This window comes from Lathyrus oleraceus, chromosome 1 (genome assembly GCF_024323335.1).
Source record: "Lathyrus oleraceus cultivar Zhongwan6 chromosome 1, CAAS_Psat_ZW6_1.0, whole genome shotgun sequence".
Classification (NCBI taxonomy): domain Eukaryota; kingdom Viridiplantae; phylum Streptophyta; class Magnoliopsida; order Fabales; family Fabaceae; genus Lathyrus; species Lathyrus oleraceus.
The window spans coordinates 432779849-432792426 of record NC_066579.1 but is presented as its reverse complement, the minus strand read 5'-3'; the positions used below and the strand labels follow the sequence as shown (position 1 = coordinate 432792426).

The 12578-nt window shown below is 38.3% G+C and overlaps 1 non-coding gene across 1 annotated transcript; it reads right to left on the bottom strand.

Annotated features, from left to right (window-relative positions):
- Nucleotides 1-6244: 6244 nt before the first annotated feature.
- Nucleotides 6245-6351, bottom strand: LOC127117137 (small nucleolar RNA R71). Its single transcript, XR_007801897.1, has one exon. It is a non-coding gene; the product is annotated as a small nucleolar RNA R71 (small nucleolar RNA).
- Nucleotides 6352-12578: the final 6227 nt, after the last annotated feature.

Sequence of the window (12578 nt, the reverse complement as noted above, 5' to 3'; positions counted from 1 at the left end):
AAACAATCCAAGAAAAGTTAGGGGAAGCAAAAAAAACAAAGAAGCGAAAGAGGACCCAAAAGAAAAATCCTCAGCAAAAAAAATCTGTATGGCTATAAACCAAACAAGAGGTGGGCGGCTGCCACTCCCAAAATCTCGTTTGTTCCTTTGTTGTCAATGCCACCACTCAAAATCCCTTTTGGAAAATGAGCATTTGTGTCGAACTAGATGAATGTAGGACTGGAGAATATCAAGGATAATGGTTGGGTTAGAACAAGTTTTGAGCCATAAATCCTTTTTGTAAAACCGTGAACCAGGTCGTGTTATAACCCTAAAAATACCTAATTGAAGCAGAGGTTATTTCAAAAGCATATTGCAGTAGGATCATGTTAAAATTGACTCCTAGACGATTTGGTTATCATTTGTGTTGGTATTGATATGGCATTCCCAAGTAGTGATTTATTCAATATATCTCATAATTCTAGTGAACGAGCTTGGATTTCAAAACTAGCATAAATATAGCATTAGCATTATCGTCTCCAAAATGAACATGTTTTACTCGTGACTAAGCATTTGACATCAAGAAATTTTCCACAATGAATGTGAATTGAGGAGCTTGATGATACTAAAGAACAAAATACCGAAGGGCTCCGTTGAGCAGGGGTAAGCCACTTTAGTTGATCACGTCAAAGAACAGAATGCCAGAGGACTCCGTTGAGCAGGGGCAAGTCATTTTAGTTAATCCCACCAGGGGCAGAACGTCTGAAGACTCCATTGAGCAGAAATAAAATCTGCTTCAAGATTAAATCAATCTAGGGCAATCACATCGAGAAATATCTATAAGATTCAGTCAGGCTAAGACAATCACATTGAGATTCGATAAATCTCTCAAAGACCAGTTAGTCAAGGGAATTCTCTCAAAGAGAAACCAGCCAGAGGCAAAGTTACTTCAAGACTCGAACTAGGGCAGGCCACCTCAAGAGCACAAGAAGTAAATATCTTTGAGATGGTTAGTCAGAGGTATACAGTTCCAAAATACTGAGGCAGGTCAGATCGAGATCGTCTACGACAAAGTTGCTTCATAACTTAAGACTGAGAAATCCATGCAGATACCCAATAGACTAAGGCAAGACTGGCTAAAGGGGAAAATCATCTCCATACTTTTGAGGTTGTTCACAGTAAGATACATCATGCGTAAGAAACTTCTAAGTTCAAGATGAATTTCTGGAAGTTATGCTAAACACATCCCATAACCTTCCAACAAGAAGTCTTGTAACCCAACAAGATATCTCATAGTGTCAACCATACATGACCAACCTCAGGGACCCTTGTTGAAAATTCTAAACCATTACATAAGTCATTATCATGCAGTAATCATGTCACTTTGCTCATGCATATCATTCATTTAGCATAGCGTGAAGCCTAACCCCACCAAGAAAAGCCAAAATCCAACCTCGGTTGACACCCTGTAAAGTCCAATAATCATAGGCGTACCTAAAACTCGCTTCGTCGGTAACATAAAACCCTGATCTCGATTAGTATACACAATGTTCATTGGAGCCTTAAGTTCTCAACCTTCAAAAATACATCCAGCCATGTGTACCCCGTACATAACCAAATCTCGGCCAGGCATCAGCATCTTGCATAAGCAATCATCATTGCATTCTAAAAAAATTTGCAACATATTCCATCAAGATGGAGCATTACGCCATGCAAAAATAAACATACTTAAATTGCATGCAAGTCTTTCTCGAAAGCATAAACAAATCCTCGATTGGGATAATACTATTTCCCCAGCTGAGAATATCATCTCCACGAAACTTCTGATTGGTATTCCCCACAAGGTTCCCCGAAGTATTTCTTATTTATTTGCCTTTTGCAAGTATCTTTTGACCTTTTATCAGTCACTTGCCTTTTATAAGTTTTCCTCTTACCTTTTGCAAGTCATCCCTGAATTTTGCATGGAGAAGATTTTATTGAGACAACTTACCTTTTGTGAGTTTTTTCGTTGTCTTTTGCACAAAACCATGTCCCGTTGCTTACCTTTTGTAAGCCCCTCATTTCCTTTTGCAAGATGATTTTATCCATATCATAACTTTGCATCTTAATTATTTTGAAATACCTGATGTAGGTTTGGTGAGTCTCGGGGTTGGTAGCCATATTTCGATAACTTCATCTTCGTCGTTGTTCTTGAGGGACATCATGAGATTTTCGTGCCTACTGCAAAGTCCCCGTCTGACAGAACATGTCAAAGCCCAGTTCCTGTCTGGAAAATCCTTTCAAAGCCCAGGTTCCACTTGAAAAACCATCTCAAAAACTGGTTATTTGCCTTTTACAAATATTTTTTACCTTTCGTCAAGCACCTACCTTTTATAAGTCCCCTATTTCCTTTTGCAAGTTTTCCTTGCCTTTTGCACGATTTTTTTTTACGGAGTCAACTTACCTTTTGTGAGTTCTTTCATTGCCTTTTACATGAAATCATCTCTCCTAACTTATATTTTGTAAGTCCTCATTACCTTTTTCACAAGAAATTTATCTTTATCAAAGCTTTGTATCTTGGGAACTGTATAAGGGATTGGAAGAATGACCTACTCCTTTCTCGATTATTTTGAAGACATCTGACGTATGTTTGACAAGTCCAAAGTAATTTCCACACTTCGAGAACTTCATCTTCTCTGTTGTGCATGTGAGGTATCATGATGTTCTCTTGCCTTTTACAAAGTTCCTTTTGCCTTTGGCATTCGGATTATCACCTCCTGTATACTTGCCTTTTGCAAGTTCCCCCTGCCTTTTGTTGGGAAAGATCTTTTTTAACTTACCTTTTATAAGTCCCCTTTGTCCTTTTACATAAGGATTATCATCTCCATTTGCTTCACCAAAGGATCCAAAGAGGATAAGGTGCCACATGGACATATGTGGTGGTCCCAAGCATTATGCCACATTTCACATTCAAACAACACCTCGTCAGTGTAGCCACCGGCGACACCGACTCCGGCTCCGGGACTGGGTCCGAGGGCGTGGGCATAGAGGCGCTAGTGGCGGCACTTGAGCACGACGAATCAGAGTAATCGGACTATTTACGGCATTAATGAGGCGACGCTTTGGCGGCCAACCTTCGGTCGACATGCTGCAAATTAATTATAAGTATTGCTCTAGGATTTTGGTCGTTGCTTACAGTTTGAATTTTGAATTCAAAGTATACAACACTTCATGAAGTGGTGCATTGTATTATCATAGGTGAACCATTGCAACGTATGGTGAAAATGTATTATTTCATCAAGAGATGCAAACTTATGAAACAACATGACCTATAAATACATGATTCTGAATTCAAAAATCATTCACTCAAAAATCTGCACATCCTCTTAAACATTCCAAACACACTTCCTTGCATTTGAGTTCTTCACATGTCTTGTGCATATTCGATTAAAAGGCTGAATTATCCTGGGTATTCTTGTTTTCCGACTCTAAGACATCAAAGAGAGTGCCTAAAATACTTGTAAGGAAAGTGACTTTGTTCATGATTCAACCTGGATCGATTTATTCTTATCGAACTTTCCAACAGTATTAAAAGTATTTACACAATGGCTTTCAACGCTGCAATTCCAAGCATCAAAGTTATGAATCAGGATCTTGTCAATTTTGATCGCTTTGATGGAACCAACTACACCAGATGGCAAGACAAGATGACATTCCTACTGACTGCTATGAAGGTTCACTATGTCTTAGATCCTGACTTAGCACCAATTCCTGAACCATCAGAAAATGACTCTGAAGAAGTCAAGAAGGAGCGCAAGAAACGTAAGGAGGAAGAACTGCTATGTCGTGGACATATTCTGAATACACTGTTTGGTCATCTCTACAACCTCTATACGGATAATCTGTCTGCAACAGAAATCAGGAAAGCACTGATAACATGAAATTATATCATATTTTAGGACTTAATTCAATTAAATTATATTATTATTTATTTCAATTTACTTCATTTTATTAGATATTACGCGGTATTTCCTTTCTATTTGTCTCAGGTGATCTATTTGAAGCAAAAGTAAAAAAAGGAAGAAAAGGAGGTGCAAAAAGAAGTGAAAAGAAGCAAATATCAAAGCTCAGCCCAAAGCACAAGAATACAGGCGCTGTGCCTGTGACGAACGTCACAGAGGCTGTGACGAGCGTCACGCCTTGCATACTCCTGTAACGAACGTCACACATGGTGTGACGAACGTCACACCATTCCTACATTTTTGGCACCAGGAACGCGTTGAACCTATCTGCACGCTTGACTCTTTTTCAAAGTAATGGCTATATTTACGGAAGACGCTTTGAAAACCGTTACGGAAGGCACCAATATAAATAGCTACTTTCTAAACCTGCAACAACACACTTTTTCCAGATTTCGGCAGTTTCCAATTTTCTTTTTCTCAGCAGCTTAGGCATACCTTTTACATACTACTTTTGCAACTTTTATTATTTTCTTTTGGCAATTTTATTTTCTTCTCTAGCACTTAATTAGTTTTTCACATAATAGTTTCCACACCGGAAACTATTGTGTACCTTTTCACCGGATCTAACCTTACGTTAGAATCTAGTTTTTTTTATTCCTTCGTTTTAATTTGTTGGTTAATTGAAGAATTCAAGAACAAATCCTACCGGCTTGTGGTGGAGTGTTCAAGACTACTGTTTAAATTACTCAGGTTCTTTAATTATTGTTTAATGCTTTGTTTTATTATTTATTTATATTATTTGCTTGAGATGAGTCTGTTTATGCATGATAATTATTTAAGTTTGTTTAGCATGTCTGGCTAATTCGCTTAGATATCGGTATGTAAAGTAAGCGGAATGAAGGAATCAAAACTAAGTTGGTTTAATTAAGTTTGAAATTAAAATCACTCTTTTTACGGTCTCAATTTACAGGTTTAATAACAAGGTTTTTGTACGAAAGTAAAAGACATAAAGAAGTTAAAATCAATAGAGCGAGAGTTTGAGGTTTTAACTGGACAGTGTAAATTGGACATTAATTCTAGATCAGGGCGAGAGCAATTTTTAGAGTTAATTAAATTCTAATCTTTTTCAAAAAGTATTTTTAAAGATTGAATGTGAGGACGAGAGTTAAGCATTTGAATTTAATTATATAACCTAAGTCAACAGAGCGAGAGTTTGAGATAAGGGTGTTTAAACGGTTAGTGTTTTCTTAAAAAGAGTTTCTACGGACTTTATTGCTTTCAAAAAATGGTTTTTGACTTAATTATAAGTGACAGCTACGTTAATATAAAATCGTAGTTTATTCAACAGAGCGAGAGTTTGAGATAAAACTTTTAACCAATAGCGTCAACTGAAAAGATTTACTTTAAAACCAAGAAACCAACAAAGAATTGATCCCCTAATTACGACGAATTACATACCGATATCCGCTTTATTAATATTTAATCTAGATCTTAGTTTAGTTTTTAGCTTTTCCCTAAACAATCAAACATTATCCACCTTAGCTTTACGAAGTAACCTTAGATAACGGTATATCGATTCATAAGTCCCTGTGGGATCGATATCTTTTAAAACCACGCGATAGAACTGTGCACTTGCAGTTTGTACCCCAATTTCGACTCATAAAGTCGAGCGATCAAGTTTTTGGCGCCGTTGCCGGGGACTTTTATTTAATCGATATCGTAACTCTTCTGTTACGCTGTAGAGACTAAGGTTTCTTTTTCTTTTCTTTCTTTCATTGATTTGTATGCCACGCACTCGCTCACAAGGCGAGCCGTTCTACTTACGAATCAACGATATCGAACTATATCTCCGAGTCTTACGACGAATTCGGGAATATCGTGCTGCAAACAATCTCCCTCCTGTCGAACTTCCTGATTTCAAAAATATTTTCCCTTCGATACCCGAGATGGCAGAACCAGCTCGTGCTCTTAGAGATTACGCCGCTCCATCACAAGATGAGCCGCATTCAAGTATTGCTCCGCCAGCAATCGAAGCAAACAACTTCGAACTCAAACCTTCGCTGTTGCAGGCAGTACAACAGAACCAATTCTCTGGAAATCCTACCGAGGATCCAAACCTTCATTTATCCGTATTTGTCCAATACGCTGATACTGTTAAAGCTAATGGTGTCACTTCAGAGGAAATTCGACTTCGTCTTTTTCCTTTCTCACTAAGAGATAGCGCTAGAAGATGGCTTCAATCTCTTCCTTCCAACTCTGTCACCACATGGAACGAGTTGAAGAAAGTTTTTCTTGCCCGATATTTTCCGCCAAGCAAAACAGCTATGTTAAGAGCCCAGATAAATGGATTTAAACAGAAAGATAACGAGTCTCTTTTCGAAGCATGGGAAAGATACAAAGACATGATGAGACTTTGCCCACACCATGGTTTAGAAAACTGGTTAGAATTCACACATTCTATAATGGTCTCTTGTACAACACAAGGTTAACAATAGACGCCGCTGCAGGTGGTGCACTAATGAACAAACCTTATGTTGATGCTTACCAACTTATCGAAAGCATGGCCCAAAACCACTATCAGTGGGGAACCGAACGAACAATGGTGGAAAAACCTCAAACGAAAACCGGCATGTACGAGATAAGTAACCTTGATCATGTTAATGCAAAAGTGGATGCTCTGGTCCAGAAAATTGAAAGTTTAAATGTATCATCTCCAACCGCCGTGGTTGCTATAACTCAGAATTGCGAGGTCCGCGGAATCCAAGGTCACACTCCTACGGATTGTCAACTCTTAACAGGAATCCAAGCAGAACAAGTAAACTATGCTCAAGGAAGCCCCTACTCGAATACCTATAACTCAAATTGGAATAACCATCCAAACTTTTCATATAAGAGTAATAACGCTCTATACGCACCTGGACAATCTCCAAATCAAGCCCCAGCTATACCTCCGGGATATCAGAAACCGAACCCATCTACACACAACAATAACGCCCCTAGGAAATCCAACTTGGAAATCATGATGGAAAACTTTATAGCTTCTCAACAACAAACCAATAAAGATTTCTTAAACCAGAATATACACACTGGCGAACAACTTAAACAACTAGCAAGCAAAGTAGATGCCCTGGCTACCCATAACAAAATGCTGGAAACACAAATATCACAAGTAGCTCAACAACAAGCGCCTACTGCTGCCCCAACTGGTACATTCCCTGGACAGCCCCAACCTAACCCGAGAAGCCACGCTCATGCAATCATATTAAGAAGTGGAACAGAAGTGGAAGGACCGTCTGATCCAAGGATAGAAAACCAAAACCCTAAAAAGTCAACTGAGGAAAGTGAACCTAAGGAAAAGGAAGAGAGTAATAAGGAAACCATAGAAAAGAAGGAACCTTATGTACCTCCACCACCTTATAAACCACCTATCCCTTACCCTCAAAGGCTTGTTAAAACCAAAGATGCGGGCCAATTTAAAAAATTTGTTGACCTCCTGAAACAATTAAACGTCACAATTCCGTTTACAGAAGCTATTACGCAAATGCCCTCATACGCCAAGTTCTTAAAAGAAATTCTTTCTAATAAAAGGAAACTTGAAGATAGCGAAACCGTTACACTCCCTGCCGAATGTAGCGCTATAATCCAGAACATGCCTCCTAAACTCAAAGATCCGGGTAGTTTCTCTATACCCTGTCACATAGGAAAATTTGTCATCGACAAAGCCTTATGCGATTTAGGAGCCGGAATTAGTGTTATGCCTTTATCCATATGCAAGAGACTTGAAATGGGAGAATTAAGACCAACTAAAATGTCTGTGCAACTAGCAGATCGTTCCGTCAAATATCCTGTAGGAATTCTTGAAAACGTTCCCGTACGCATAGGTCAATTCTACATTCCAACTGATTTTATAATTATGGATATTAGAGAAGATGAAGTTACACCCATTATACTGGGAAGACCATTTTTAGCAACTGCCACTACGCCAAATAAGGGAAAAGAGGGCGCTTTTTTTGGCCTATAACAGCGCTTTAAAGCGCCCTCTAATCTGGCGCTGGCATAGGTAAAGACAGCGCTTTTTTTCCTAGTTAAAGCGCTGTCTAAAGTGGCTCTTTAAGCCCTTTAAGGGCCACTTTAGAGGGCGCTTTTTAAAAAAAGCACCCTCTAAAGTGGAAACATTTAAGGGTTTAGAGGGCGCTTTTACTGGAAAGCGCCCTCTAAACCCTTAAAAGTTTCCACTTTAGAGGGCGCTTTCCAGTAAAAGCGCCCTCTAAACCCTTAAATGTTTCCACTTTAGAGGGCGCTTTTTTTAAAAAGCACCCTCTAAAGTGGGTGGTTATTTAATTTTTTTTTTTTAAAAAGCGCTATATTTTTTTATTTATTTTAGACAACCTGTATATTGAAGCAGTACACCCAAAACTATATAATTTGAAGCCCTTTTTCACACATTGCACTCAACAAGCCTTATATACAACAATCCATACATATACAACAATCCACTGATATATAATCGTTTAACTTCTAAAGATTCTATATACAACCAATTCATAACTTAAAAAGAAATAAAACTAAGTAGCAAAAGCATCTCTGAGATGTATGTTTTTTTTGCTAGCAGCAGTCTTCTTAGCAACAACCTCTTTTTGTTCAATATCAATAGCATGAACCTAAAATATCATAAAATTAGTTAGGTGATGTATAAGATCAAGAATTAACATTTTCTATGCATAAATATCATATAATTGTGTTTATACCTTTTTTTTTGATGCAACTGACTCGATTTGCTGCGTAATCCCCTTATATTTTTGGTCTCTTATCTTTTGAAGATAGAATTGATATTTGTTTAGATGGACATGTTCCATTGTCGTAGAGGGATACTTTCAAATATCCAGCATCATCATCTACGCGAATGAGGCTTGACGACAATGGAACATCTTCATCTAAACAAATATCAATTGATACTTTCGAGTATCCCTTGCCCCTTGCACGAATGATTGACTTCATAATAGCCATTTTACCTGTAATAAAGAAAACAATTAAAATCAGATGACAAATGTAAAAACAATTAAAATCATAAAAGTCATTTTACCTGTAATAAAGAGCACAATTAAAATCATTTGACCTGTACCTTTTTCACTAAGTTCTCTTTCTTTTCTTGGTTGGAATATGTTCTACATGTCTCTTAACAACACGGACGGTTGGATTGATCCAAATACCCTCATTATGATCATTTCTAATATATGAATCATTTGATATAATATTCTCATCTTGATCATTTCTGGTAAACGATTCAATCTCAACATCAATATCATCTTGATCTCCAGTGTTTTCATCAATTACTTTGTTGGAAAAAAGAACTATAGACCATTTCGTACTTTTCGGATCATTGACATAGAACACTTGTCTAGCTTGAGAGGCTAGAATAAAAGACTCATCTTTGTATCCCACCCTATTAAGATCCACTTGCAAAAATCCTGACTTATCCATTCGAATGCCGTTAATATTTTCAACCCACTTGCAACCAAATATAGGAATCTGAAACTTCTCATAATCAAACACCCAAATGCGCTCGATAACACCAAAATACGACAGATTTGCAAATTTGGGGTTTAAGTCCTTCACACTTGATATGTGCATTGTTTCAGCTACCACGGTGACACCACTATTCTCCAGTGTTTTCATCAATTACTTTGTTGGAAAAAAGACTAGGCATAAGGAATGGCAACATAGAATCAAAACAGATGAAACAATAACCACCTTAGCATAGGGAACGCCACTGGAAGAAACCATTCCAATGAAAGAAAAATAAAACTAAAAGGCCATCAACCCAAAGAGAAGCAGAAAGCACAACCAACCTGCTCTGCTTTATTAAAATTGGAAACACGACAAGAGGAAACAGCCGAATTTATTAAAATTGGGTTTCTATAGTCCATTAGATTCTCACGCCTGCTCTTCTTTAACAGGTCCAGAGTCTTTACTGCTACTCTGCAAATCATAGGGCTAGCTGTTCCATGCCTACTCTGCCGAACGCAAATAGTTTTACCATACTACTCGTACAAGTTAATACTGATCACAAAGTAGCAGTAAAGACTCTGGACCTGTTAAAGCAAAGCAGGCGTGAGAATCTAATGGACTATAGAAACCCAATTTTGATAAATACGGCTGTTTCCTCTTGTCGTGTTTCCAATTTTAATAAAGCAGAGCAGGTTGGTTGTGCTTTCTACTTCTCTTTGGGTTGATGGCCTTTTAGTTTTATTTTTCATTCATTGGAATGGTTTCTTCCAGTGGCGTTCGTAGTGCTAAGGTGGTTATTGTTTCATCTGTTTTGATTCTATCACCCGGTTCAACATTCTCGTTACTTTTCTCACCATGCAAATTCTAACATGTATAACTTCGATCAATTCCATGCCTCATTAGATGCGATGTCAACTGAACTGCGTCAACCCGTTTCCCATAACAACAACCCAAGCAAGGACATATCATTCTACTGGGGTCTTCGGCGTGCGCAACGGCAAACTTAACGAATTCTGATACCTCATTCTCGTACTCTCTCGACAATCGATTGGAAGACATCCATGTATTATCCATTACTAATTAGAATAAATAAAAAACAATTTCAGAAGAGTTCAAACACATTCGGACCTAGGTTTCTAATGATACTGGTGTTGACACAAAATCAGATGTTCATAGGTCGTATAACCCTAACTACTGGGTAATGTAGTCCCATTGCATGCGCTAAAACAAAGCTAAAACAAAGCAATAGTAAACGCGCAGCTAAAACAAAGCAATAGTAAAACAATAACATAAAACTGAAATTGGGCAAAGCTAAAACAAAGCAATAGTAAAAGTAATAATGTATGCATCGTGTACCTTTGATTGGTAGAAGGAGGAAACGCGCAGTAATAATGTAGATCTAACAGAGATGGAAGGAAAATGCCTTAGAACCCTAACGTGAAAAAGAACGAAAATAACAGAGAGTGAAATAACAAAACGCGCAGTATGTTATAATTTTAATGTTTACTAAAGGGGACCTTAGAGGGCGCTTGTGGAAAAAAAGCGCCCTCTAAAGGGGGCCTAAGAGGGCGCTTATGGAAGCGCTCTCTAAGGCTTTCCAAAAGCGCTTTATAAGCTGGAAATGCACATGGACTTATAACAGCGCTTTATTAAAAGCGCCCTTTAAGGTATCTCCTCCTTATTTTTTCGCTTCACCTTAGAAGGCGCTTTATTAAAAAAGCGCCCTCTAAAGGGGGCCTAAGAGGGCGCTTATGGAAGCGCTCTCTAAGGCTTTCCAGAAGCGCTTTATAAGCTGGAAATGCACATGGACTTATAACAGCGCTTTATTAAAAGCGCCCTCTAAGGGTAACCTTAGAGGGCGCTTTCTAAAAAGCGCCATGTATTGCTGTCCCTCTATCTCCTCCTTATTTTTTCGCTTCACCTTAGAGGGCGCTTTATTACAAAAGCGCCCTCTAAAGTGCGCTGTCTATTGCTCCTTATTTTTTCGCTTCACTTTAGAGAGCGCTTTTGTAATAAAGCGCCCTCTAAGGTGCGCTGTTTATTCCAGTTTTTGGCGTAGTGTGCCGGTGCAATCATAGACGTAAAACGAGGACGACTCACCTTCGAAGTAGGAGAAGAGAAAATTGAGTTCATTCTTTCCCAATTTTTGAAAGCACCTGCAATAGAAGATACATGTTACTTCATGGATATCATCGATGAATGCATAAAAGAAACAGAGTTAGGAAAAGACAAATCATCCAACTGTCCTGTAGAAGACAAACTCAACCAATGTTTGGCAATAACACCGGACCCTACGCAGTGTCTTAACAAACCAACCCTAGATCTGAAAACACTTCCCAAAAATATGAGATATGAATTCCTAGACTTAGAACTTGAACGACCAGTGATAGTTAATGCAGACCTAGGAAGAATCGAAACAGAAAAACTCCTACATATCTTAAGAAAGTATCCGACCGCACTAGGTTACAACATCACCGATCTTAAAGGAATAAGTCCTTCTATTTGTATGCACTGCATCATGCTAGAAGAAGACTTTAAAACTTCTAGAGAACACCAGAGGAGACTAAATCCGATCCTGAGTGAGGTGGTGAAGAAGGAAATAACCAAGTTATTAGAGGCAGGTATTATATATCCTATATCTGATAGCAAATGGGTTAGTCCTGTACACGTAGTACCAAAGAAAGGAGGCATAACCGTTATTGAAAACGAAAAAGGGGAAACTATAACCAAACGAATCGAATCGGGATGGAGAATGTGCATTGACTATAGGAAACTAAACAAAGCAACCCGAAAAGATCACTTCCCTTTACCATTCATTGACCAGATGCTAGAACGATTAGCAAAACATTCACATTTATGCTATCTGGACGGTTATTCAGGCTTCTTTCAAATACCAATTCATCCTGATGACCAAGAAAAGACGACGTTCACATGCCCTTTTGGTACCTTCGCTTATAGACGAATGCCGTTTGGCTTGTGTAATGCTCCTGCAACCTTTCAAAGATGCATGATGGCAATTTTCGCCGATTTTCTCGAAAACATCATGGAAGCATTTATGGATGACTTTTCCGTATGCGGACAAAGTTTTGAAGAATGCCTTGAGAACCTGGAAAGAGTTCTTGAGCGATGTGTAAAAGTAAACTTAGTACT